At 42.8% G+C, this 25915-nt stretch overlaps 1 protein-coding gene across 8 annotated transcripts in view; it reads left to right on the forward strand.

Annotated features, from left to right (window-relative positions):
- The window catches only part of SDK2 (sidekick cell adhesion molecule 2), a 727771-nt gene that overhangs the window by 76166 nt on the left and 625690 nt on the right, over window positions 1–25915 (forward strand). For 7 of the 8 annotated variants that reach the window (XM_056550647.1, XM_056550649.1, XM_056550648.1 and 4 more), the window contains 2 exons: window positions 3313–3498; window positions 21506–21568. The gene's annotated coding sequence lies outside the window, so the exon portion shown is untranslated. The remainder of the gene's footprint in view (window positions 1–3312; window positions 3499–21505; window positions 21569–25915) is intronic. The other variant, XM_056550652.1, reaches the window with a different exon arrangement.

Below are 25915 nucleotides of genomic sequence, written 5' to 3' on the forward strand. Positions count from 1 at the left end.
ACCACCTTGAAGAACCAACACATCAATAACTACTTCTTCCCCTTACATGTCATCTATAGTAGTGTACTGTTAGTCATCAGCCCCGTTTAGTGTAGTCTGTTCAGTGTCCTGTATCTTAATCATTGCGATACTTGTAAGGTCACTCGAAATTACAGTGTGACTAAAAAGTCACATTTCACATGTCTAGGCATTTATTCCATAGCGCCGTTGGAAACTTTTTGATATCTTATGTAGAACAGTCCAGTGCCAAAAAGGCATAGGCTATCAGTGGAGTTGCTAGGGGGCTATGGACTGATCCGGGTGACACCCTCAAGTCGGTGACACCAGGCGCATTGCTAGCACTAGGACAGTACAGGGTCACCTGGCTTGCTAGAATAAACAAACATTAGTGGTAAGAAGACAGAAGCAGCCAGAGAAGGGATAGAAGGAACTTATAGTATGTGTCATTTATATAACAGACACCTATGTCCCTTCAGACCCGTTTGTTCACTTCTCCAGCCCCCTTGTCCATTCCTAACCCATCTGTTTCTCTCCAGACCCTTCTGTCCCCCTCTAGATTCCTGTAGACTCCTCTGTCCATTCCTGAAACCTTTTTCATCCACCGGATTCTTCCAAACTCCTCTGTTTATTTCCGACCCCTCAGTCCACCTCAGGATTCCTTACAAACCACTTTGTTCCTTCCCAACCCCTCTGCAGATTCCTCCACTCCCCTCTGTCTCCTCCTGGACTAGCTGAGCAAGTACTCCTCTACTTACACTAACCTCTTTGTGGACCTATGGTCAGAGTTAGTGCTGGAGTTGAGATATTGAAGGTGGGAAGTTGATCCAGGAATTTATTCTGATTGCCATATCGTGTATCAGGAAGACATTTCCCCCTAGTATGGAGCAATTGCCATCTGCCTCTTAAGTGTTTATTTGCCTTTCCCTGAATCAACAGTGTATACTTATATTTTCAACTTTATTACCTACAGTAGTGCTTAGTGTGTGGACCCTTAATAATTTTCTATATTTCTGCCTAAATTTGACATAATACATCAGATCCAAATCATACAAAAACATTAGCCATTGATTAAGTCAGGAAAATGATCCAATATCACATGTGTGACAGTGACAAAAGTATGTGAACTTGTTGCTTAGTCCTGCACTTTGGCTTGTAGAAATTTAAGCACGTCCCTTTGTATAAAACCGTTTAACTCTGTTATATTGGTGGATTTTCTCCCAAGAACTGCTTGTTTCAGGCTCCTCCACCACATTACTATTTCTATTAAAGCCAGGACTTGGCAGTAATCATGAGACTTGATGGTTCTCTTGGGGGTCCAAGAGGTCTCCACACTTTATTGGAGTCTCCTGACCTGTGGCCACATCCCCTTACCAACAATCGGATAACATAGTGGTATCTTGCACATTCACAACTGCTAGTAATATGATGTTATGTTACAGGTACATCCGCTGTGACCTCCAGGCGTAAAATGCAAAGCTTAGGTCAGGTATTGTTTGGTCTTCTTCCCATATACATGGAGGTATAGAACAGTGGATGTTATCAGAGATATGGTTCTGCATAAGCAAGGGATTTGAAGTAAGACAAAGCCATGTTTGTGGCTTTTTCCATTCACTCTGATCCTTTGATTTGCTTTGTGGAATAATAGGCTAGATGGATGCAGAGACATGATCTGTATTTTATCTGCTCAAGATTCATAGAGACAAACACAGTGGGAAGAATACACGCACCCCGAACATCTAACTTAAAAGCTTAGAGAAGACCCAGTTAAGGAAACATGACAGACGTAGATTATGGCCGTAACCATAGTCTAGGCCGCCTAATTCTGTTGACTTGATAATGGGTCATCAGTATGTGTAATGTTGGCTCAGAAACACAAAGTATTATGTCCCTCTGAATTAATGTTATTCCCAGGATTAAATTAATTTCAATGAACTAATGGTGTTAGCTGCTTCCACCACTCATCAGAGGTGAGAGGAGGACCATGGTCCTCATCAGCCTTCATGAGGCTCTTACCTTACATCCTGCACTCTGGTAAATACAGAAGAAAATAGAGAAAGGACTCTTTACTGCCCTCATTGTCTATTCAAAGATCCCTCTAATTTGAAGACCTCATAGACTTGTTGTTGGGGAGATGCTGCCGGGAAACCTCATTGAAAAGACTATATTGGTTAGGAAATTTGTTCCTATCAACTAGACTGGCAAACGTGACCAATGTTCTCAACTGACTTTGTACTGCCAAAAGACAGGTAGTCGAACAGCTTGGCAGCTATTTGAGATTGTGAACAAGGTAAACTATGCTTTCTCCCAAGCTGATGTCTGTTATATAAACCCAGCCAGGTCTCACTCATTGCCTGGGTATCAGTATCAGTTACTGTATAGTCATTGACTTTAGCTTAGAAAATGAAAAGGGGCAGCACTGATGGGATTCAGTCCATCCAATTTTACATATGTGCATTGAAGCGTACCTGTCAAATCCCAAAACATTTTTTTTATATATATATATATCACTCAGTACCTAATCCTGACCATGTGCAACATTTTTATGTGTCTAGCACCTTTATTTATTCTTTTATTACACTTTTAATTTAGCTCAATAGTCTGAATTCCTCTAAAGGGTGGGGGCGTGGCCTCACTGCAGGTCTCCGCCCCCTCCCTCAGTATGCTGTCTGCTCACATCTCAACCTAGCATTAGCAAAACTACAACTCCCAGCTTGTCCTCACTGACAGTAGCCGGACACAAGCTGACAGTGGGAGGATTTTTCCTCCAGCTGTGAGCCCTGCAATCACAGCTGTCAATCAATGAAGTGTGTCCATGACACATGGACACAGCAGGACTAGTATGTGTCCAAGCAGGCAGGGGGGGGGGCAGTTGTTTGACTGGCTTTATCAGTATGAAATACTGAAAATGTTCTAATGAAAGCAATTGCAAAAACTATTGGTTATACATGCTTTACAACATATCAAAAGCTTTTGTATCGGACAGGGCCCATTTAAGTGTCAGGTCTCAACCTTCCAGAAATACCAGAAAGCAGAAAAAACAACAGTACCATATTTTCTTGTGCAAAAAGGGTCAAAAGAAAACCCTTTATTCTCACAAAAAAAACAAAAAAAAAACATATTGTAATAATAATAACATATTGGCAGCACGCTTGACAAAGCAAACATGCCACCAAATTGTTACTTTTATTTTTATGGGAATATATTTGTTTTACCCTTTTTGCATGAGAAGGTAGGGGGCTGCAGTTTTTTTTCTTAAATTTTTTCAGTGCTGTCCCCTTTTGATCTGATCAGTCTTCTCTTTCTGACTCACAGCTCCATCTAACTGCTCTTTGGTTCATTTACCAGTGTATTGTGCTGCCAACCAGTGAGAACCAGAATGTGGAGGTCCAAACCTCTTTGTTGGGGAGTCTATGATGAAGAATGGAAGGATCGATTAGACTCCAAGGATCCAATGTCTGAAGATTTGCTGACTTAACACCATGTGAGGACCTTTTTAAGGTAAAGAAGAGATAATCCTTTAGATTTAGCCATACACTTTTCATAGCGGTCAGTCAAACTGCTATTCTTCCACATACTACTATAAACATGCCTGCTAACCTCTTACAACAGAAATCCAGTATCGGTGGGGAATAGAGGTGTTCTATCTCAGCTGATGTGGCAAAACTCTGACATACAATATAAATAGTCAAGAGAAAATATGATCATGAGCCACTCATCTATGGGACCATCACTTTAAATATGGAGTCATTACTATGCACGGCTGCATCTGCAGTATATTGAGAATATATGGAGATAGGTCATACAATCGTAGATTTGCTTTTCATTACTTGTTTGTATTTTTGCTGGAACACTCAGCCAAGTTGAATTCTATTACAGCAGTCTCTATGATGGCATATGAATAAATGCAGAGAAAGCACTCTCCGCGCGTATAAACTTTCACCATATGTTTTATTACACTTTTAGGGAAAAATAAACACTACTGGCCCAATGGGTGTATTTATGCCTTAAATAAATGTCTCATCTTATTTACATAATGATGTTAAAATGCACGTTGAGTTTGGATAGCTCTGAAAGATGTTTTTTCAGCATGTGGTATGGATATCCTAGGTGTACATGACAGAGGTCTAAGGGATATGTGTGGTACTCCCAGGCCATGCTTCTACCCTACACTTTTTCTTTCCTCTTTCACTAGAAATCTGGGTCTGTAAAAAGCTCTGTAACAAGGATGCTATGCAGACAGTAAGGCTGGCTCTGTAAGTGGGGACACTATGACAGGCACTGAAATAGGGGAACCCTGACTCTGTAATTGGGATATTTTGTCTCACTCTGTAATGAGGACACTCTGTAATGTAATGGGGGAGATTTATCAAAATGTGTTTACTTACATGTATATTTAACCCCTGAAAAGGGAGAGTTGTGTGCAGTGGATGATGCAGCTGATGCCAAGCAGGGATCATTATAGAAGTGACCAGCTCTTCTTTATATAAACTACATTTCTGTTCCCAGCACCTTTTTGTATACACCTACAACAGTGCAGTCTACTTCAATCGCTCTGGCACTGATTGCAATCTACCAAGAAAAAGTACAGTACATCCTGATGGACACCTATAATCTACTAAGGAAAAGTACATTACATACAGTACATCCTGATGGACACCTACAATCTACTAAGGAAAAGTACATTACATACAGTACATCCTGATGGACACCTACAATCTACTAAGAAAAGTACATTACATACAGTACATCCTGATGGACACCTACAATCTACTAAGAAAAAGTACAGTACATACAGTACATCCTGATGGACACCTACAATCTACTAAGAAAAAGTACATTACATACAGTACATCCTGATGGACACCTACAATCTACACACAGTACATCCTGATGGACACCTACAATCTACTAAGAAAAGTACATTACATACAGTACATCCTGATGGACACCTACAATCTACTAAGGAAAAGTACAGTACATACAGTACATCCTGATGGACACCTACAATCTACTAAGGAAAAGTACATTACATACAGTACACCCTGATGGACACCTACAATCTACTAAGGAAAAGTACAGTACATACAGTACATCCTGATGGACACCTACAATCTACTAAAAAAGTACATTACATACAGTACATCCTGATGGACACCTACAATCTACTAAGGAAAAGTACATTACATACAGTACACCCTGATGGACACCTATAATCTACTAAGGAAAAGTACATTACATACAGTACATCCTGATGGACACCTACAATCTACTAAGAAAAGTACATTACATACAGTACATCCTGATGGACACCTACAATCTACTAAGAAAAAGTACATTACATACAGTACATCCTGATGGACACCTATAATCTACTAGGGAAAAGTACATTACATACAGTACATCCTGATGGACACCTACAATCTACTAGGGAAAAGTACATTACATACAGTACATCCTGATGGACACCTACAATCTACTAAGGAAAAGTACATTACATACAGTACATCCTGATGGACACCTACAATCTACTAAGGAAAAGTACATTACATACAGTACATCCTGATGGACACCTACAATCCACTAGGGAAAAGTACATTACATACAGTACATCCTGATGGACACCTACAATCTACTAAGAAAAGTACATTACATACAGTACATCCTGATGGACACCTACAATCTACTAAGAAAAAGTACAGTACATACAGTACATCCTGATGGACACCTACAATCTACTAAGAAAAAGTACATTACATACAGTACATCCTGATGGACACCTACAATCTACACACAGTACATCCTGATGGACACCTACAATCTACTAAGGAAAAGTACATTACATACAGTACACCCTGATGGACACCTACAATCTACTAAGGAAAAGTACAGTACATACAGTACATCCTGATGGACACCTACAATCTACACACAGTACATCCTGATGGACACCTACAATCTACTAAGGAAAAGTACATTACATACAGTACACCCTGATGGACACCTACAATCTACTAAGGAAAAGTACAGTACATACAGTACATCCTGATGGACACCTACAATCTACTAAGGAAAAGTACATTACATACAGTACACCCTGATGGACACCTACAATCTACTAAGGAAAAGTACAGTACATACAGTACATCCTGATGGACACCTACAATCTACTAAAAAAGTACATTACATACAGTACATCCTGATGGACACCTACAATCTACTAAGGAAAAGTACATTACATACAGTACACCCTGATGGACACCTACAATCTACTAAGGAAAAGTACATTACATACAGTACATCCTGATGGACACCTACAATCTACACACAGTACATCCTGATGGACACCTACAATCTACTAAGGAAAAGTACAGTACATACAGTACACCCTGATGGACACCTACAATCTACTAAGGAAAAGTACATTACATACAGTACACCCTGATGGACACCTACAATCTACTAAGGAAAAGTACATTACATGCAGTACATCCGGATGGACACCTACAATCTACTAAGGAAAAGTACATTACATACAGTACATCCTGATGGACACCTACAATCTACTAAGGAAAAGTACATTACATACAGTACATCCTGATGGACACCTACAATCTACTAAGAAAAAGTACATTACATACAGTACATCCTGATGGACACCTACAATCTACTAAGAAAAGTACATTACATACAGTACATCCTGATGGACACCTACAATCTACTAAAAAAGTACAGTACATACAGTACATCCTGATGGACACCTACAATCTACTAAGAAAAAGTACATTACATACAGTACATCCTGATGGACACCTACAATCTACTAAGGAAAAGTACATTACATACAGTACATCCTGATGGACACCTACAATCTACTAAGGAAAAGTACATTACATACAGTACATCCTGATGGACACCTACAATCTACTAAGAAAAAGTACATTACATACAGTACATCCTGATGGACACCTGCAATCTACTAAGAAAAGTACATTACATACAGTACACCCTGATGGACACCTACAATCTACTAAGGAAAAGTACATTACATGCAGTACATCCGGATGGACACCTACAATCTACTAAGGAAAAGTACATTACATACAGTACATCCTGATGGACACCTACAATCTACTAAGAAAAGTACATTACATACAGTACATCCTGATGGACACCTACAATCTACTAAGGAAAAGTACATTACATACAGTACATCCTGATGGACACCTACAATCTACTAAGAAAAAGTACAGTACATACAGTACATCCTGATGGACACCTACAATCTACTAAGAAAAAGTACATTACATACAGTACATCCTGATGGACACCTACAATCTACTAAGGAAAAGTACATTACATACAGTACATCCTGATGGACACCTACAATCTACTAAGAAAAAGTACAGTACATACAGTACACCCTGATGGACACCTACAATCTACTAAGAAAAGTACATTACATACAGTACATCCTGATGGACACCTACAATCTACTAAGGAAAAGTACATTACATACAGTACATCCTGATGGACACCTACAATCTACTAAGAAAAAGTACATTACATACAGTACATCCTGATGGACACCTACAATCTACTAAGGAAAAGTACATTACATACAGTACATCCTGATGGACACCTACAATCTACTAGGGAAAAGTACATTACATACAGTACATCCTGATGGACACCTACAATCTACTAAGGAAAAGTACATTACATACAGTACATCCTGATGGACACCTACAATCTACTAAGAAAAGTACATTACATACAGTACATCCTGATGGACACCTACAATCTACTAAGAAAAAGTACAGTACATACAGTACATCCTGATGGACACCTACAATCTACTAAGAAAAGTACATTACATACAGTACATCCTGATGGACACCTACAATCTACTAAGAAAAGTACATTACATACAGTACATCCTGATGGACACCTACAATCTACTAAGGAAAAGTACATTACATACAGTACATCCTGATGGACACCTACAATCTACTAAGGAAAAGTACATTACATGCAGTACATCCGGATGGACACCTACAATCTACTAAGGAAAAGTACATTACATACAGTACATCCTGATGGACACCTACAATCTACTAAGAAAAGTACATTACATACAGTACATCCTGATGGACACCTACAATCTACTAGGGAAAAGTACATTACATACAGTACATCCTGATGGACACCTACAATCTACTAAGGAAAAGTACATTACATACAGTACATCCTGATGGACACCTACAATCTACTAAAAGTACATTACATACAGTACATCCTGATGGACACCTACAATCTACTAAGAAAAAGTACAGTACATACAGTACATCCTGATGGACACCTACAATCTACTAAGAAAAGTACAGTACATACAGTACATCCTGATGGACACCTACAATCTACTAAGGAAAAGTACATTACATACAGTACATCCTGATGGACACCTACAATCCACTAGGGAAAAGTACATTACATACAGTACATCCTGATGGACACCTACAATCTACTAAGGAAAAGTACATTACATACAGTACATCCTGATGGACACCTACAATCTACTAAGAAAAGCACATTACATACAGTACATCCTGATGGACACCTACAATCTACTAAGAAAAAGTACAGTACATACAGTACATCCTGATGGACACCTACAATCTACACACAGTACATCCTGATGGACACCTACAATCTACTAAGGAAAAGTACAGTACATACAGTACACCCTGATGGACACCTACAATCTACTAAGGAAAAGTACAGTACATACAGTACACCCTGATGGACACCTACAATCTACTAAGGAAAAGTACAGTACATACAGTACATCCTGATGGACACCTACAATCTACTAAGGAAAAGTACAGTACATACAGTACATCCTGATGGACACCTACAATCTACACACAGTACATCCTGATGGACACCTACAATCTACTAAGAAAAGTACAGTACATACAGTACACCCTGATGGACACCTACAATCTACTAAGGAAAAGTACAGTACATACAGTACATCCTGATGGACACCTACAATCTACTAAGGAAAAGTACATTACATACAGTACATCCTGATGGACACCTACAATCTATAGATATAATTAAATTATCTACCCGGAACACTAAATGTGCACTCTCTTATTAGAGGAGACTTGCATAACGGCTTCTGGTAATGAGAAAACCTTTTTCATCACTGTCACAATTACTTCTAATGTTGTTGTACTCTGGTAATTGCTACATAAACACATATAAAGTGACACGAATTGTTAGCAGGTTCGACTCTGCCCTCTTTGCTTATACTACAGCACGTACCACCACTACAACCCCATCAAGTGTCCAGCATCACAATGGAGTTTCACTCATACTGCCAACAACTGTTATTACGGCACATTCGCCCAGACTGACCTCTGCCCAGCCCACTGCACTCATCCCTTCCTCTACTCTCGTCTACTCCAGATAGCTGTTCATAAGACGCTATATTTGGGAATGTATATGTAAGATTTCAGAGACATGTTGTCCCTAGATCTGAATGCTTCTGATTTCAATGTTCTGAACTCACATGAGTAGGTGAATTTTACAGGCAGATGATAAACTAAAAGAATGAGCATCTACAAAAGAAGCCTACTCTGTTCAGCTGCTGCAGGACCTCTTTTTGATGAGCACAAAGGAGATTTGTTATTTCCTCCCATGAGGTTTTGGAGCAGCAGAAGTTGTATATAGGAGAGTAACAATAAGAGTGGTCAAAAGCACCAGTTCTTATGTGATCTTTGCTCCGATGTTCATTTTTAGAAGCATACAAAATGTGTTGTCTCAGGCTTTTCCCAGGTGGCAGTGCAGCCTGAGACATTACATCACTACTCAGGCATTGAAAGGGAGCATGGTAGTGCTTCAATGGGTGGAGCGACTGCTGGGTGGGAGGGAGATCATTCTCCACAGGGCACCAGAGAATTGTAGTTTCAATTGCAGCACGCATGTAAGGGAGCTTAGCTGTGCTGAAATGGGTGGGGTGACTCATATGTGGGAGGGAAAAAAGTCACCTCACACTTACAAACAAGGGAGTAATAAGAAAAAAACTGGTTCGGCGAGGCGCTGCTCAGTTTTCAGTCAGGAAAGAAGGACTCGAGTAGGTCAAAAAGGTCAGACCGAGATAGCACAGCAACGCAACAGGACTCCTTTCCAGCAACCCAGCACAAAGCAAGAATATCACCCCGGAACTGTAAGGGGACCTGAGGAAGGCATCAATGGATGCCAAAGCCCGTTGTCCCTGCTATACCAATAAAGTTTTTATTGTCTTGTGCTACTCGAATCCTTCTTTTCCGACCGAAAACTGAGCAGCACCTAGCCGAACCGTTTTTCTTCTTATTACTCCCTCCATTGCTCCCCATCGGGCACCATTATTGGGGCCTGATACAGACAAGAGTGCAGCAGCCAACAACCTCAACCACCTTCACCCTCTCAAGCGCGGCACAGTCCAGCGCAGCTACCTTCAAGGTTGGTATATCGCCTGGGTGTGGTGAAGGATACACCCCAGCGGATACGCCTCATCAGGGAGCGCCCCCTGTGTTTTTCACCCTTTCTCCTAGGCTTTAAACTTACAAACAAGGGATCCTGGGACTTGTAGTGTGAGAGAGGGAACTCCATCCAGAAACAGCCATTTCACAAAATGAAAGCAGCATCGTGATATGGGAATCACAACACAGCCATTTAGCCCCAAGACAAGCACGGATCCTTCCTAAGCATGTCCATTACTGTCTGGTAGGTAAGTACTAAAGTTACCTTATGTTGGATAACTCCTTTAAGCAATGTTCTCCAACCTGTGTCTCTCCAGCTAATGCAAAACTACAACCCCCAGCATGACTGGACAGCTCTTAATGCTAATCTGGCTCCTGTGGAGAATAACAATGTCCTGGAGTTTACTGAAACTCCTAACTTATAAGCAATGAAGAGAGGAAGGGGAAATAAACTTAAAGGGGTACTCTGCCCCTAGACATCTTATCTCCTATCCACAGGATAGGGGATAAGACGTCTGATCATGGGGGTCCTGCCGCTGGGGACCCTTGCGATCTTCCTGCTGCACCCGGCGTTCATTTAGAGGCTTGTGATGTCACGGCCGCGCCCTGCTCGTGATGTCACGGCCACGCCCCCTCAATGCAAGTCTATGGGAGGTGGCGGCCGTCACATCAGGAGCGGACGTGGCCATGAAATTACAAGCCTCAGCCCCGCATCGCCAGTCATCTGGCATGGAGCAAAGTTTGCTTCGCACTGGTTGTCTGGGGTGCCACAGCCGAGATTGTGGGGGTCCTCAGCGGCGGGACCCCCCGCGATCAGACATCTTATCCCCTATCCTTTGGATAGGGGATAAGATGTCTAGGGGTGGAGTACCCCTTTAAGCATAACTTGCATTTGCACTATACTAGGATCTTTCAGGGCTTTGGGCTAGGCCTAGTTCAGCGTGGCTTTCACATCAGAGAACTACTGTGTGCATTCTACCGTTTGTTGCCTATGGAACTAGGGAGACATGGAGACAAGTGTTACACCCTCCTTCAGAGAGAAACCAGCTAGGACTAGTGGACATAAGTACACAGGTACCCTGACACCAACACAGTCACCACATTAGTAGCCTTTCTGTTCAAGCCACTGTTATTAAGAGACTGTACCTCCATTTCTTGGAAGATTGCATTGTTTTTCAGTAAAGAAAGTGTTCCACTAATCTATGACCTTCCAGTGCCTGCTTTCCACCTGCAACTCACCATGAAGTGGTTCCCTATTCCATCGGGCCAGGCATTACACCAAGGATTCCCTCAGGGGACATTTCCACCTTCTACCACCTACAGTGCAGCACACCTACACTGCACCAGCTCACAGAGCACAGGACCACCTTATAAAAGCCTTTATGCCAACCTGACAAGATCAATGACAAGGCTGTGGAACTCTTGCTGCCAGCCATCGCACAAGGGATCCCTCTTCATTAACATCTGCACACACTCTGAGCATACAGGGCATCACAACTTGCGTGTGTATGGGGCTGTGTAGCTGCAGGCTGGTCAGAATGCCAATGCTTACACCTCCAATATGTAGGGGAAGCTTGTTTCAGAAGGTTGGTTCAACACAGTGCTGGACACAATCAGGGAGTGAGATCTTGAAATACTTTTACTACCCAGAATGCAATGTTTGTTTCGCAGCACAGCTGGCTGCTTCATCTGATCAGGCCTGATGAAACGGCCAGCTGTGCTGCGAAACGCGTTGCATTCTGGGTAATAAAAATCTTTCAAGATCTCACTCCCTGACTGTGTCCAGCGCCGTGTAGATCCACCCTTCTGAAGCAAGCTTCTCCTACATATCGTTGGTTATTCTGGTGGAAAGGCTGCACTGTTTCCATGGTTGTGTATGGGGTACACAACCTTTTGGGGTAAGCGCAATCTTTGTTTGCCTCCCCGTTATTAATTACCTTGAACACACTACACTATGGAGTACCCTGTTTTATGTTTTAGATCATGCTTACACCTGTCCACCTTTGACTGTGCCAACAATGGGCACATAAACATCTAAACTAGAGCATTGAGCAATGGAAGAAGGCGGCCTGTTCTAAGAAATCAGATTATATTTTCCATCCTGTGAACATTCAGGGGCATGTGCATTACTATGGGAAGAAGACAAGTTGACGGTAGCTTTGTGATTCATGGTATATGCTACAAATACATATACCCCCCACTTGATGCCACCAGTGGGACATACACAGTATTAGGTTGTTGTTATGGATGATTTGTGTCATTTCAATATGATCACTCACCAAATCAAATGAAAATACATATTCAAAGCTGTTTTAGCTTGAGATACTTGGTTACTATGATCCATAGCAATCTCTACAAAATACTTTGTTCATAGGTATCTGTTGCACTCGGGGCCCCCCTCTGCCATATAAGTACAAACCAGTATTTTAAATAAAAATTAAAAATAAAAATTTTTTGTATGATGCCAAGCCGCACATCTTGCCCCTCCTTGTTTTATTCCATACTGCCACCTTCTGTCCAGAGGTGTAACTACACCTCATTACTTGGAAGCGATACAGACAGATGAGCCAGGCCCATCACCTTCATTGTTGTCTTGCATTATCCTATATTGTCTACATAAAACTACAAACCAGTGAATTGATTCATTATTGTTAGAAAACAAAACTTCAAAGTTGCTCCTGTTAGATTCGCACGCTGGGCCCACACATTATACCATATATCCCAAGGTAACAAGATGAAACGATTGTGTGTTATTTTCCAGCACCAGCTTCTATCTCATCTGCTCCTCGTCTCTCTCTGATTCCTATAATGAAGTTTTTTTTCTAAACCCTCAAGCATTATCAAGCAATGAATGAAGAGGATTTTTTTTTCTCACAAAGCCCTTTGAAAACATGCAGGAACATTGGAGTGTTTTGTCATAATAGCTCAGGATTTTTCAAGTGTTTCAGAATAATTTTGTGAAGCTTATTTAGGTTTTTGTGAGATTTTTTGATGGATGGGAGTTCAATTTAGTGCTTTAAAGCGGTACTCCGGCCCCACGACATCTTATCCCCTATCCAAAGTATAGGGGATAAGTTGTCGAATCGCGGGGGTCCCGCTGCTGGGGACCCCCGCAATCTAGCATGCAGCACCCACCTGTAAGCACTGCTGGAAGCTCTCAGTGTTATGCCTCCCGACCACGGGGACGGAGTATCGGGACGTCACGACTCTGCCCCTGTTTGACATCACGCCCCGCCCCCTCAATGCAAGTCTATGGGGAGGGGCGTGGCAGCCGCCACGCCCCCTCCCATAGACTTGCATTGAGGGGGCGGGCGTGACGGCACACAAAGGCGGAGTCGTGACGTCATGATACTCCGTCCCCGTGGTCGGGAGGCATAACACTGAGAGCTTCCAGCAGTGCTTACAGGTGGGTGCTGCATGCTAGATTGCAGCGGGACCCCCGCGATTAGACAACTTATCCCCTACACTTTGGATAGGGAATAAGATGTCTTGGGGCCGGAGTACCCCTTTAAAGGAGAACACCAACCGGTATATATACTATCACAGCATGGCTGACTAGGTAGAGAGAGAAGATGAAAATGTTTTTTATTGTTAAAGGGGTACTCCGGTGGAAAACAATTTTTTTTTTTTTTTTTATATCAACTGGCTTCAGAAAGTTAAACCGATTTGTAAATTACTTCTATTAAAAAATCTTAATCCTTCCAGTACTTATCAGCTGCGGTACATTACAGAGGAAGTTGAGTTGTTCTTTTCTGTCTAACAGTGCTCTCTGCTGACACCTCTGTCCATGTCAGGAACTGTCCAGAGTAGGAAAAAATTCCCATAGCAAATGTCTCCTGCTCTGGACAGTTCCTGACATGGACAGAGGTGCCAGCAGAGAGCACTGTGGTCAGACAGAAAAGAACAACTCAACTTCCTCTGTAGTGTACAACAGCTGTTAAGTACTGGAAAGATTAAGATTTTTTTATTAGAAGTAATTTACAAATCTGTTTAACTTTCTGGAGCCAGTTGATATAGAGCCAGTTTTCCACCGGAGTACCCCTCTTTATAAAAAAAATCCCTGGATTATTTTTTTTTTTTTTACAAAGTTATCTGCTCTGGGTGTAGAAACAATGGAAGAGATTTATCAAAACCTGTGCAGAGGAAAAGTTGACCGGTTACCCATAGCAACCAATTAGATCGCTTTTTAAATTTTTTAAAAGTCCTCTGAAAAATGAAAGATGCAATCTGCCTGGTTGCTATGGGCAACTGCACCACTTTTCCTTTGCACAGGTTTTAATAAATCTCCCCCAATGTGTGGATTATTTAGACGCACAAGGGATTAGATGGCAGCATTGTATTAGGAATCCTGACAAAATAAAAAGGGCAAGTGAGAAAACCTTTTAGAGCCTAGGTGTGAACAGTCTTTTAGAACATAGGTGTGAACAACATTCAAATTGGACAGTAAATGAAAGAAAATGGAGCTCACACCTGGAGTTCGCGCTGCATCAATTTATTTAAAGATTCGTCAGAATGTAGATAGGACATCTCCCCAAGACACGAGAAGAGCTGGATGGCAGGAGTGTGCCACCGGACCACAGCCACTGTTTCACGCCATTTGGCGTTTCATCAGGCCCCCGGTGACAACGGTCACCGGGGGCCTGATGAAACGCCAAATGGCGTGAAACAGTGGCTGTGGTCCGGGTGCACACTCCTGCCATCCAGCGCTTCTTCTGTCTTGGGGAGATGTCCTATCTACATTCTGACTAATCTTTAAATAAATTGATGCAGTGCGAACTCCCGGTGTGTGTGCTCTGTTTTCTTCTTTCATTTGCTGTCATATTCTTTGCACCTATCCACGTGTAGCACTTCCAAATATTCCTGGTCTGCTAAGGGCTTATACCCCAGCCTAGTACTTGTAATACAGCTCCATTTATTGGAATCCACGCGGGCAGTGCCTGGTTTTACTTGTTTGTTGGTATAACATTCAAATTGGATTGACGTAACAGCAACTTGGATTTAAGTAAAAATTACTTAATCTTAGGAATATATTAATGGAAACTAACATTTCAACTGATGCTCCTCTGATAGCAGGAATGCTCACAAGCAAATCTCATATATATCGTCTTTAAAAATGTAGCTTTCTTGTCCCCTTAAAAATGTGTGTAAGCTTCCAGCTACTAAGGGCCTTACTTCCACTAAATTTGCTGTTGACAACCTATTGTTAGGCTCAGTCAGTCTTTAATAACAAAGACACCAAGACGGAACACAGAAATTGAGGGTAGGGTGATTCTTATTTCAGGCTCCTCCTGTCTGCTTATACAGCAAGTGCCTCAGCTCCAAGCTACAAGATCTCTGCAGTTGCAGTTAAGTCAACTCCTTCTAGTCAAATATCTTTTTGCATAGTTACATTCATCTGCACTCATGTATGTGCTGTTATTTGTCAGTACATGTGTTATGCAGATCATCATGCACAAAAATTATCCAGAAGACTATTTATCTATTGAATATCTATCTATCTAGCAACAGAAGAATGCAGCAGCACACTGCCAGCACAAGGATATAGGTGAAACATGAACATGCAGATAAAACATGGAGAGCTATACAGCTATGGTGTAATAGATGCAAATGTGAAACTATGAGATAGTGAGGCACTTAGCTCGCAATTTGTCCGCTGGCGGAGACAAATTTGTGAGCGAAGTGCCTCACTATCTCACCTATATCCTTGTGCTGGCAGTGTGCTGCTGCATTCTTCTGTTGCTGTATATTTAGCCTAGTAGCGTGCACCTGTAGGCCAGGTCCATATAGTAGTTTGGTATCAACTAAAGTGCTGGCTGACTTATTCTTTGTCTGTATCTATCTATCTATCTATCTGTGGTACTACAGATGGTGTTAGGAGAAATACCTTATCACTTCGTGATGCCAGGGTACCATTATCCTATACACAGTCAGCTTTTCGTGGGCCAGACACGGGGAGTAAATAAACACACCAACATCAGGTTACGGATAACTGTCTTTACTGAGCTGGGTGCAGATGGTAATACACAGACAGTTGGTTGTGGGTGACAGAATGCAATGTAACCACTTGAGAGCCCTGTTGCCTTGCTGGGACTTGTGGTGCTTTCACCAAACAGGTTAATACTGACTTGTAAGATGGGTAGCTTAATCCTGGTAGGTAGGGTTCTGCCAAGGTATTGAAGCCTTCTCCGCCAGGGCATGAACTTCCACCGTAAGGGATATCCTTGTGTGGTGACCCACAGTGATGGCAGGACCACGGGGTGTAGCGGTGTAGGTGGATGGGGTAAGATGGTATTAATCCCAGGGGCAAGGTGTTGTTAACCCCTAATGTTCGTGACACCAGAGTGGTTTTTGGGTACCAGAACCACACGAATGGTGTCTCCGCTATTCCAATGGCTAGGCAGTGAAAGGAGAGTCCACAACCAAGTTATGGTTTAACGGAGGCTTTACTGAGTTAAGACAGGTGTTATCTTCACAGCTAGGCCAGAATCCCAGAGAGGTGGCCAGGAACACAGATGGACCTCGGAGCTTGCTGGGACCAATTAGACTTGTAATAGACTTTAGAATCTTGACTTTAGGCTGGACTTGACTATAGGTAGTAGTGACCGCAGACATAGATTTCACTTACTGGAATGACTGTAGATTGGAGGCCTTCCAGGTCACTAGCACTGAGATCTCTGGTGTTTGTTGGTCTCAGTCAAGTGATGGAAGAGGGAAGAGAGAGAATTGTAATGGCCTCCCCCTTATATAGAGGGGGGCTGAGCCAAAGCCAAGCTGCGGGTCATGTGTTAAACTGGTGCTCTCTTGGTAACATGTGATAACATAAACAAACATAAGTGATATCTTACAGGTCCTTTAGATGACCTAACTATACATTAATACACTGACTACAATCCTATTACAAGAAATGACAGTATAGTAACAGCAGGGGAGACACTGCAGGAGAGCCCCGGTCACTGAGGGACACAACCTGAGAGGGCCTAAGTGTAGTGCAGGACCATGTCCTGTACTGAACATCACAAACCCCCCTACTTAACACAAGTCGCCCTCGACGCATTTTTGGTTAGAGTTGAGGGTCGAGGTGGCCCTGGGGCCAGATGCAGTCCTGAGGCATTTTCTGCAAATGAAACGTCCATTCCTGGCTGGTAAATTTCCTTTGGTAAAAACTGATAACATAAGAGTCTCTGTAATATTGTCCATACATGCTCTGATTTTTGGTGTTCAACCGAAAACAAGATTAATAATGACTAGGACCAATACATATAACTTTACTTTAAGGACCTTTGACTATGCATTTGATGACTTGACTATGCAAAACAGTGGATTAAACACATGCCTCAACTGAGCTATGTCCCATTTTTATTATGAGCCCATCAATAAACCTGTCCAGCAGTACTTTGTTACCCTGACCGGGAGTGATACCATCTAGCTTTTGAACAGTCTCTAGGGCATTTTGTAAAGCTGCATAAGCTCTGCGTCTAACCTGGCTTCTGCCGTCTTCCATACAACCGGAGACGTACCTCCGACGGAGAATGTGACTCAAATATCTGGTATAACCCCCTCGAAGATCTGCTCTACCATCGCCTTCTCGGAGGCAGGCCAGGTGCAGACTTCCTCAAGTGCTGGTCCTTGTAGTTGTCCTGTGAGCAGCGGCACCTGTTTAGGAGGGAGAGAGTAAAAGACAGACAAGCTCTGAATATTCTCCTTAAATCCCTCAGGGTGAAGGGATCTCCGTTGTAGATGGGAAGGACTGGATTCCCCAGAAATACTGGTGCTGTTGCGGGGGCACCCATGTGGTTGACAGGGACTGCAAGCGGAACCGTCAAGACCCCTACCGCTGGTGTAACAGATGTTCCCACTGCTGGTGATGAAGGGGCACTTTCACTGATTCTATCTGGAGAGCTGGGTGCTGGCATTTTGTCGATCTCCTTGAGTGCGCTGTCACTTTAACCCCTTAAAGACGCACAACGTAAATATACGTCCTGGGAGGTGGTACTTAACGCACCAGGACGTACATTTACATCCTATACATAACCGTGAGCATTGGCGCGATGCTCGGGTCATGTGTGGCAGGTCCCGGCTGCTAATAGCAGCCAGGGATCATCCAGTAATGGCCGACATCCACGATCGCACGGATGTCTGTCATTAATCGCTCAGATGCCGTGATCAATACAGATCACAGCATCTGCAGTGCTGCGGTCACTAAAATGGATGATCGAATCGCCTGCAGAGCTGCTGTGGCGATCCGGTCATCCTGAACGGCAGACAGAGGTCCTCTCACAATCCTCCACTGCCTTCCACGGGTCTTCTGCTCTGGTCTGAGATTGAGCTGACCAGAGCAGAAGATTACCGATAACACTGAACAGTATTGCAATCGAATGATTGCTATAAATATGGGGACTATAAAAGTGTAAAAATAAAAGTAAAAAAAGTTTTAAAAAGTTAGAAAAATCCCCTCCCCCAATAAAAAAAATAAAAATTGTATCACCGCGTGCGTAAATATCCGAACTATTAAATATAATGTTAATGATACCATATGGTGAACGTAAAAAAAAAAAAAAGTTGCTGCTTTTTTTAAACATTTTATTCCCAAAAAATTGATAAATGTATTAAAAGTTTTAAATAACATATAGCAGAAAGAAATGAAGTCGCACTCACCCGGACTATTACTTCAGCAGGATGAAATTTTATTCCATTTAAACGGTTGCAAAATACAAGGATTGTAATTCCATGGTGGGGAGCGAGAGCCAGCACACCACTGATGCACCCGTATCTTGTTAATGGCTGGCCTGACTTGACTTGGTGGTTAAGGCACACACCCGTATCCAGTTCGTGACACCAAGATTGTGGTGACCCACGGTGATGGTGGGATCACAGAGTGTAGCGGTGTACGTGGATGGGGCAAGATGGTATTAACCCCAGAGGCAAGGTGTTGTTAACCCCCAATGTTCGTGATGCCAGTTTGTTTTTTGAGTGCCCGAACCACAAGAATGGTATCTCCGCTATTCCAATGGCTAGGCAGTGAAGGGAGAGTCCACAACCAAGTTATGGTTGAATGGAGGCTTTACTGAGTTATTATCTTCACAGCTAGGCCAGAATCCCAGAGAGGTGGCCAGGAACACAGAAGGACCTCGGAGCTTGCTGGGACCAATTAGACTTGTAATAGACTTTAGAAATCTTGACTTTAGGCTGGACTTGACTATAAGTAGTAGTGCCCTCTGGGTAACATGTGATAACATAAACATAACAAGTGGCATCTCACAGGTCCTCTAGATGACCAAACTATACATGAATACACTGACTACAATCCTATTACAATAAATGGCAGTATAGTAACAGCAGGGGAGACACTGCGGGAGAGCCCCAGGTCACCGAGGGACTCAACCTAACAGGAACTAAGTGTAGACCATGTCCTGTACTGGGACATAACACTTGCAGAAGGACCAGATGAAGGAGCTTTGAGCAAGGCTTGCTTGAGGCTTCTCCACACAACACACCTGAACCAAACTGTGACTCAGACAAAGGCTGCATTCACATCTCGTTTTTGCAATACGGTTCCTGTATCAGGATTTTTGTGAAAAAACGTATCTCTCGAAACCGGACCAAACCGTATACAACCGTATAGACCTCTGTACGGTTTTAAACCGTATACGGTTTTAAAACCGATGTCCGGTTGCATACGGTTTAATACGTTTAAAAAAAAACAAAAACGGATACAGTTTTATGTTTGTCCTTAAATAAAGTTCTTCTTGTTCTATTTGTGGGAAGAACTTTCGGCATGCACTGAGCATGTGCAAACTGCAAAACCGGATTGTGCAAACCGGATGGAACCGTACGCACATACGGTTCAGTACGGTTCCCATAGACCACCATTTTTTTTTTTTTAAAACATACGGTTTGTGTCCATTTTTTCACCCGGACATAAAACCGTAGTAGACTATGGTTTTGTGTACGGGTAAAAAACTGATAAAACCGTAAATGATGCAAAACTTACACAACCGGATGCTACGGTTGGCATACGGTTTTCTATGAAATGTCTATACATACGGTTTGCAGTACGGTTCTAAATTTTTTTATTGAAACCGGATACGGGAACCGTATTGCAAAAACGAGATGTGAATGCAGCCTAAACTAGACTTAGACTGGGGCAACTCCTACCCCACTACACTATAATGATGAGAATTTGGGGGTTCCTATTGGCAGGCAGGTTCACATGGGGTTTACACGGCTCCTCTCTTAAGGGTACAGTAACATAGATGAACATAATTAATATAACTGTAGGTCTCTAGTGGGCCCAACACCTAGTGCTGCAAAGCTCCTCGAAGCAGTCCAAAGTCACAGGACAGCCATTGGTGCTGGGACACCATCTATCTGTCTATCTATCAACCCAGAACACTCAGAGCCAATTATAGCAAGTGAACGTGGGTTCACATCACGTTTTCTCCCATACGGGAGCGCATACGGCAGGGGGGAGCTAAAACCTTGCGCTCCCGTATGCCTTTCTATGCGCTCCGGTCGGCTCATTTTTGCGCCGTATGCGCTTTTACAACTGGACATAAAACTGTGGTTGACCACAGTTTTTGGTCCGGGGAAAAAGCGCATACAGCGCAAAAAATGAGCCGACCGAACGTTTCACTCCGGCCAGCTCATTGAAATGAATTGCATACGGGAGCGCATAGAAAGGCGTACGGGAGCGCGAGGTTTTAGCTCCCCCCTGCCGTATGCGCTCCCGTATGGGAGAAAACGTGTTGTGAACCTGCCCTTATACATACAATCCTGTGTGGACTATAGCCATAGGAAGTTAGAGCAGAAAGTACATCATAGAGCAGTGCTGGCAGAAAGGTCACTCCCACTGAAAAACTGAAGTTTTTGTTGAAAACCCAGGTACTGAAAATGTTGAAGGGTTTCAAAAAAGTTTTATAAAAAAAAAAAACCTGCCTGGATTGGATATATCAACTATGAACCTCTTTCCATTTCAGGTGACAGGACCAGAGCTTGTGCTGTTTGTGAATAGGTAAAACTGACTTCTTGTCTGTATTCAGGTTAGTACGATTACAACGATACTCAATTCAAATATTATGTTTTACTACTTTAACTGTATGGCATCATAAAAATTATGGGGGAGATTTAACAAAACCTGTCCAGAGGAAAAGTGCACAGCTGCTGATAGCAGTAGTCATTCGGAGTCAATAAAACCAGGGCAGCTCCTGCACTTGCTTTATAGTCAGACCGCTGCTCAGGGGCTAATTCTCATTTTTTATTATGAGGTGGATTTTTTTATTTTAAAAACTTTATTTTTATTTTTCTATGACTTTTTTTGGACCACTAGAGGACTAGTATGAGCAATAATCAGTCATTGCATTGATCCGTTCAATCTGTCATGGCAGCCATGGAGGCCTAGTACAGAACTACCATGACAACAGATTGTCTCCTTCTACTGTGTTCATAAGTTTAATCTCACAGCATCATTTCAGTGTCATACAGAGCTTAGTCTGTCTATTAGCAATCTGGGAAGTGTTTGTGTTTTACACAAGACATCTCATGTAGCAATGGGTTCTGTCTGGTATTGCAGTTTTCAAGTGACTAGTATTGAGCTGCAATACCAGACACTGCCTGTTAACTAGAGTGATGCTGATTCTAGAAGCCATGTTTTTCTCATCTCAAACATCCCTCTATAAGTCATACAGTCCCCTTTAATTAGCCTTTATATTTGCATTTTCTCTCTACTGATTTTCCATTTCCCTCTTTTAGTTGGTGCAGTTGTAGTCATCCTGCAATTGGCAGCATAGATACGAGATTATACATCAATTGAGGCAACCTGTTCCATATAATTTAGACATTACAGCTGCTGAAACATATTACAAAAGGAAAAAGAGATTGAATAACACACTTGAAAGGGTTTAACACGTCTTAAAACAGAAAATATTATTTAAGCAGCGAGCTATCACTATCCAATATTATATACAAAGTGCTGTACTGTCAAGATGAGAAATATACTTTCAATAAGTCACCCCTACCTGGGCCCAGCTACATCACCCAGTAAACAAAACACCCATTAGTTAAAGGGGTACTCCGCCCCTAGACATCTAATCCCCTATCCAAAGGATACGGGATAAGATGTCTGATCGCGGGGTCCCGCCGATGGGAACCCCCGGGATCTCTCCTGCAGCACCCCCTGTCATCTGCTGCACGTATCAAACTTCGCTCCCTGCCTGATGACGGGCGATGCAGGATACAGAGTAGCACAACATCATGGACCTGCCTACTCCTGATGTTACAAGTCTATAGGAGTGGGTGTGGCATTGATGGGGTGGGGCATCACGAGGGGGCATGGTCGTGATGTCACAATACTCCAGCCCCTTTATCGCCCATCATCAGGCAGAGAGTGAAGTTTGATACATGCAGCAGATGACATGGGGTGCTGCAGGAGAGATCGCGGGGGTTCCCAGCGGCGGGAACCCCGCAATCAGACATTTTATCCCCTATCCTTTGGATAGGGGATAAAATGTCTAGGGGCAGAGTACCCCTTTAAGGGGTTGGAAAGGCTGTGCCAAACCCAGTTCCTGAAGTCTGGTGGGGACTGAAACTTCCTCTACCACATAAAACAAGATTAGTAGTATAAACGTGATCCTTCATATCTTACTAGCTGATTATCTGGCATTGCCCGGCCTTCCTACCTGTGGGAGAGGAAAAGCAATAATGACTATCCCATGCTCATGTGCCGTCCTTATATCTTGTTCTTATATCTCAACCTCATATCCCGACATTATATCCCGACATTATATCCTGACCTCAAATCCAGTCCTGATATCCTGTCCCCCACACGATCTAACTATTCTCTGCTTGCGATCGTAAAATGCAACGGAAGTCCCATAAACATGCATGGGACTTCAGACAAGAACTCCCACCCTCTGTAATGCGGGTGGGTTGGGTTGTTTTAATTCTACTATATTGTAAGTTGACTTTTACAAGTAAGGTGTGTACTAAGTTACATCAAAATATCTCCAGCCATTTGGAAATTATGCTGACACGTATAAAAATACATTTATACATACATACGCTGAGTTTGATATATATAGATGTAAACGTAGAATGGTGTGTTCTGTGCAGTGTATAGGTCCCAGTAAATGTTTAACATTGTCTTCCCCCTTTTTAGGAGACTATATAGCTCACATTTACCAAAACTGTTAGACATGATTTTGGGGTTTAAAAGGCCTAAAGGCGCTAGGAAAAAAAAAAACTGTGCCAAAATGTTGGCACACAATTCTGGTTTGAAGTAACGTTACCAATGTAAACTGTTGTCCAAGCTTACCCATAACCCATGTACCCCGTGATTCTGGAGGTCAGGACTGGTTCATGTGGTTACCCTAAGGTATGAAGGGTAATCATTAGACTGGGAGGAAGCTCATGCATGCATGCTCCATAGTTGGTGGCACAGTACATTTTTTAAGGTTGCCCTTAGAAGTAGTTGCAGAGTTGCTGTCACAGATGGCCAGAAAAAACAATAGGCCTCACCAGAATCAGTGTCCAAGACAAGGTTAAACAGAGGGTCACAATCGCAGAATATAGCTACATCAATGCCAGGGCTCAAGTCCTGCATGAACGCATGGGAACTGAGTTCCTGCACTTTTTTCACAGCAGGAACACCATTCCCAGGGCAAGCTTTTGGGTACGTTCACACGAGCGGACCCACAGCATATTTTACGCTGCAGATCCGCCACTGAAGGACCCCTGCATGGTGGCTTTACATGTGCCTGCTCAGAGCGGCATTACCCTGCTACAAGCAGAGTCGCAGTGTGCATGCCCAGTATACTCTCACATCGTGGCAGCTCTCGGCCTAGCTCATGGAGCAGGGGTACACCGCGCATGTGTGGCAACTCACACATTGCAGGGTGTCTGCTTTTAGTGGCGTATTGCCACTCTGAGCAGGCTCGTGTAAAGCCACCATGCAGCAGTCCTTCAGCGGCGGATCTGCAGCGTAAAATACTCTGTGGATCCGCTCGTGTGGACGAACCCTATGAGTGGAAATCTTGGAGGAGTTCCCTCACTTTATTTTTTCCAGGACTTGAGCCCTGATCAATGCTGATCGGTTTGTAGAATGGAGACGCGCCACTCTACTGCCCTGCTCTGAACATTCTTTGTGGAACGACATAGGTAAGCCCAAGTGACAGACAACAGTACCTTTATGTCGTTCAAACTGGTTTTAAGACTGTACCTCCCATCTTTTGAAGATTTGCCTTTGTTATTATGGCTGTTGTTAGTAAACTGCATGATAAAGCCACCCCTAGACTGCAGTCAGAAGCCAAGGTTGCATTACCCTCCCTCTTACCTCTGCCATCATCCAAACATCTCACCATGCGCACCATTACTACAAGGCCAAAAAGTTCATATTAACAAATGTCAGACTTTATCACTGTGTGCAGCTAAAACACACAGTATCTGAATGACCCCCTATGAAACCGCAAGTGCTGCACAGGGGATGATAGGTTAATTGCTGCAGTTACCTCCATCAGAGAGGCCATTGGATGTGGAAAAACAAGTCTTAAGCACACGCTATTTCTGAGAGGAAGCTGTTTCTTTCATAGCAGGCTAGAAAGGGTTAAGCGCTTGTTAGCGGCTGTTTTTGGAGAAGAATGGATGCTGGTTGGCGCGTCCCTTTCATTGTGTGTCACTGTGCAGGATTTAATGAGCACGGATTGGATTCCAGCGCCCGCTGCTTCACTCTGTGACTTTTCTCTGACAAGACGCGTCATCCGTCCTGATCATCTCTTTTTATTTTCACCTTAATTGGTTCATTTGCTTCCGTTTGTAGCTCCGTGTTCCTACAGACTTCAGTCCTCCTCTGTCAAGAATAAGCCCCTAGTGCTGCCACCCCTCCCTGCTGTCATAACTGGGGAAAAGAAAAAATGCAAAGCAACCTTCACCGCTTTATTAGAAGGCACGTGAGCAATCGTAGCGAGACAAGAGATGAGTAGGAAACGTATGGCCAGTCAAGTCTTCATCACTCACGTTAAAAAGTGGCTGTTTAAAGAGTAGAAAACAACTTTTAGATTCAAGCTGCTCAGCTGCATTTTTTACTTTTATACATATTCTCTGCTATAGAAGAGAAGGGGGTCCATAGTGGCCTTCAGATCTAGGTCCTCCTATGTCTCTAGTATACTCTGTGAGGGCTGATCCCATTATTTGATAACATATGCGGTGTCCCAGTATGGGATGATGTGGCCCCATACTGTCCTCCTGCCCTGTCAGGCAGATTTCCTGCATGCCCCCAAGGTCTCCCTTACAGTTCACTATGTGGTACATAGGTTTTGTGTATATATAATGTACGGTTGCTTTAATGTTTGGATCACATGATTGTTACCCAGGAGGCTCCAGTGACCAGGTGACCC

Source organism: Hyla sarda, chromosome 13 (assembly GCF_029499605.1).
Source record: "Hyla sarda isolate aHylSar1 chromosome 13, aHylSar1.hap1, whole genome shotgun sequence".
Taxonomy (NCBI): Eukaryota; Metazoa; Chordata; class Amphibia; order Anura; family Hylidae; genus Hyla; species Hyla sarda.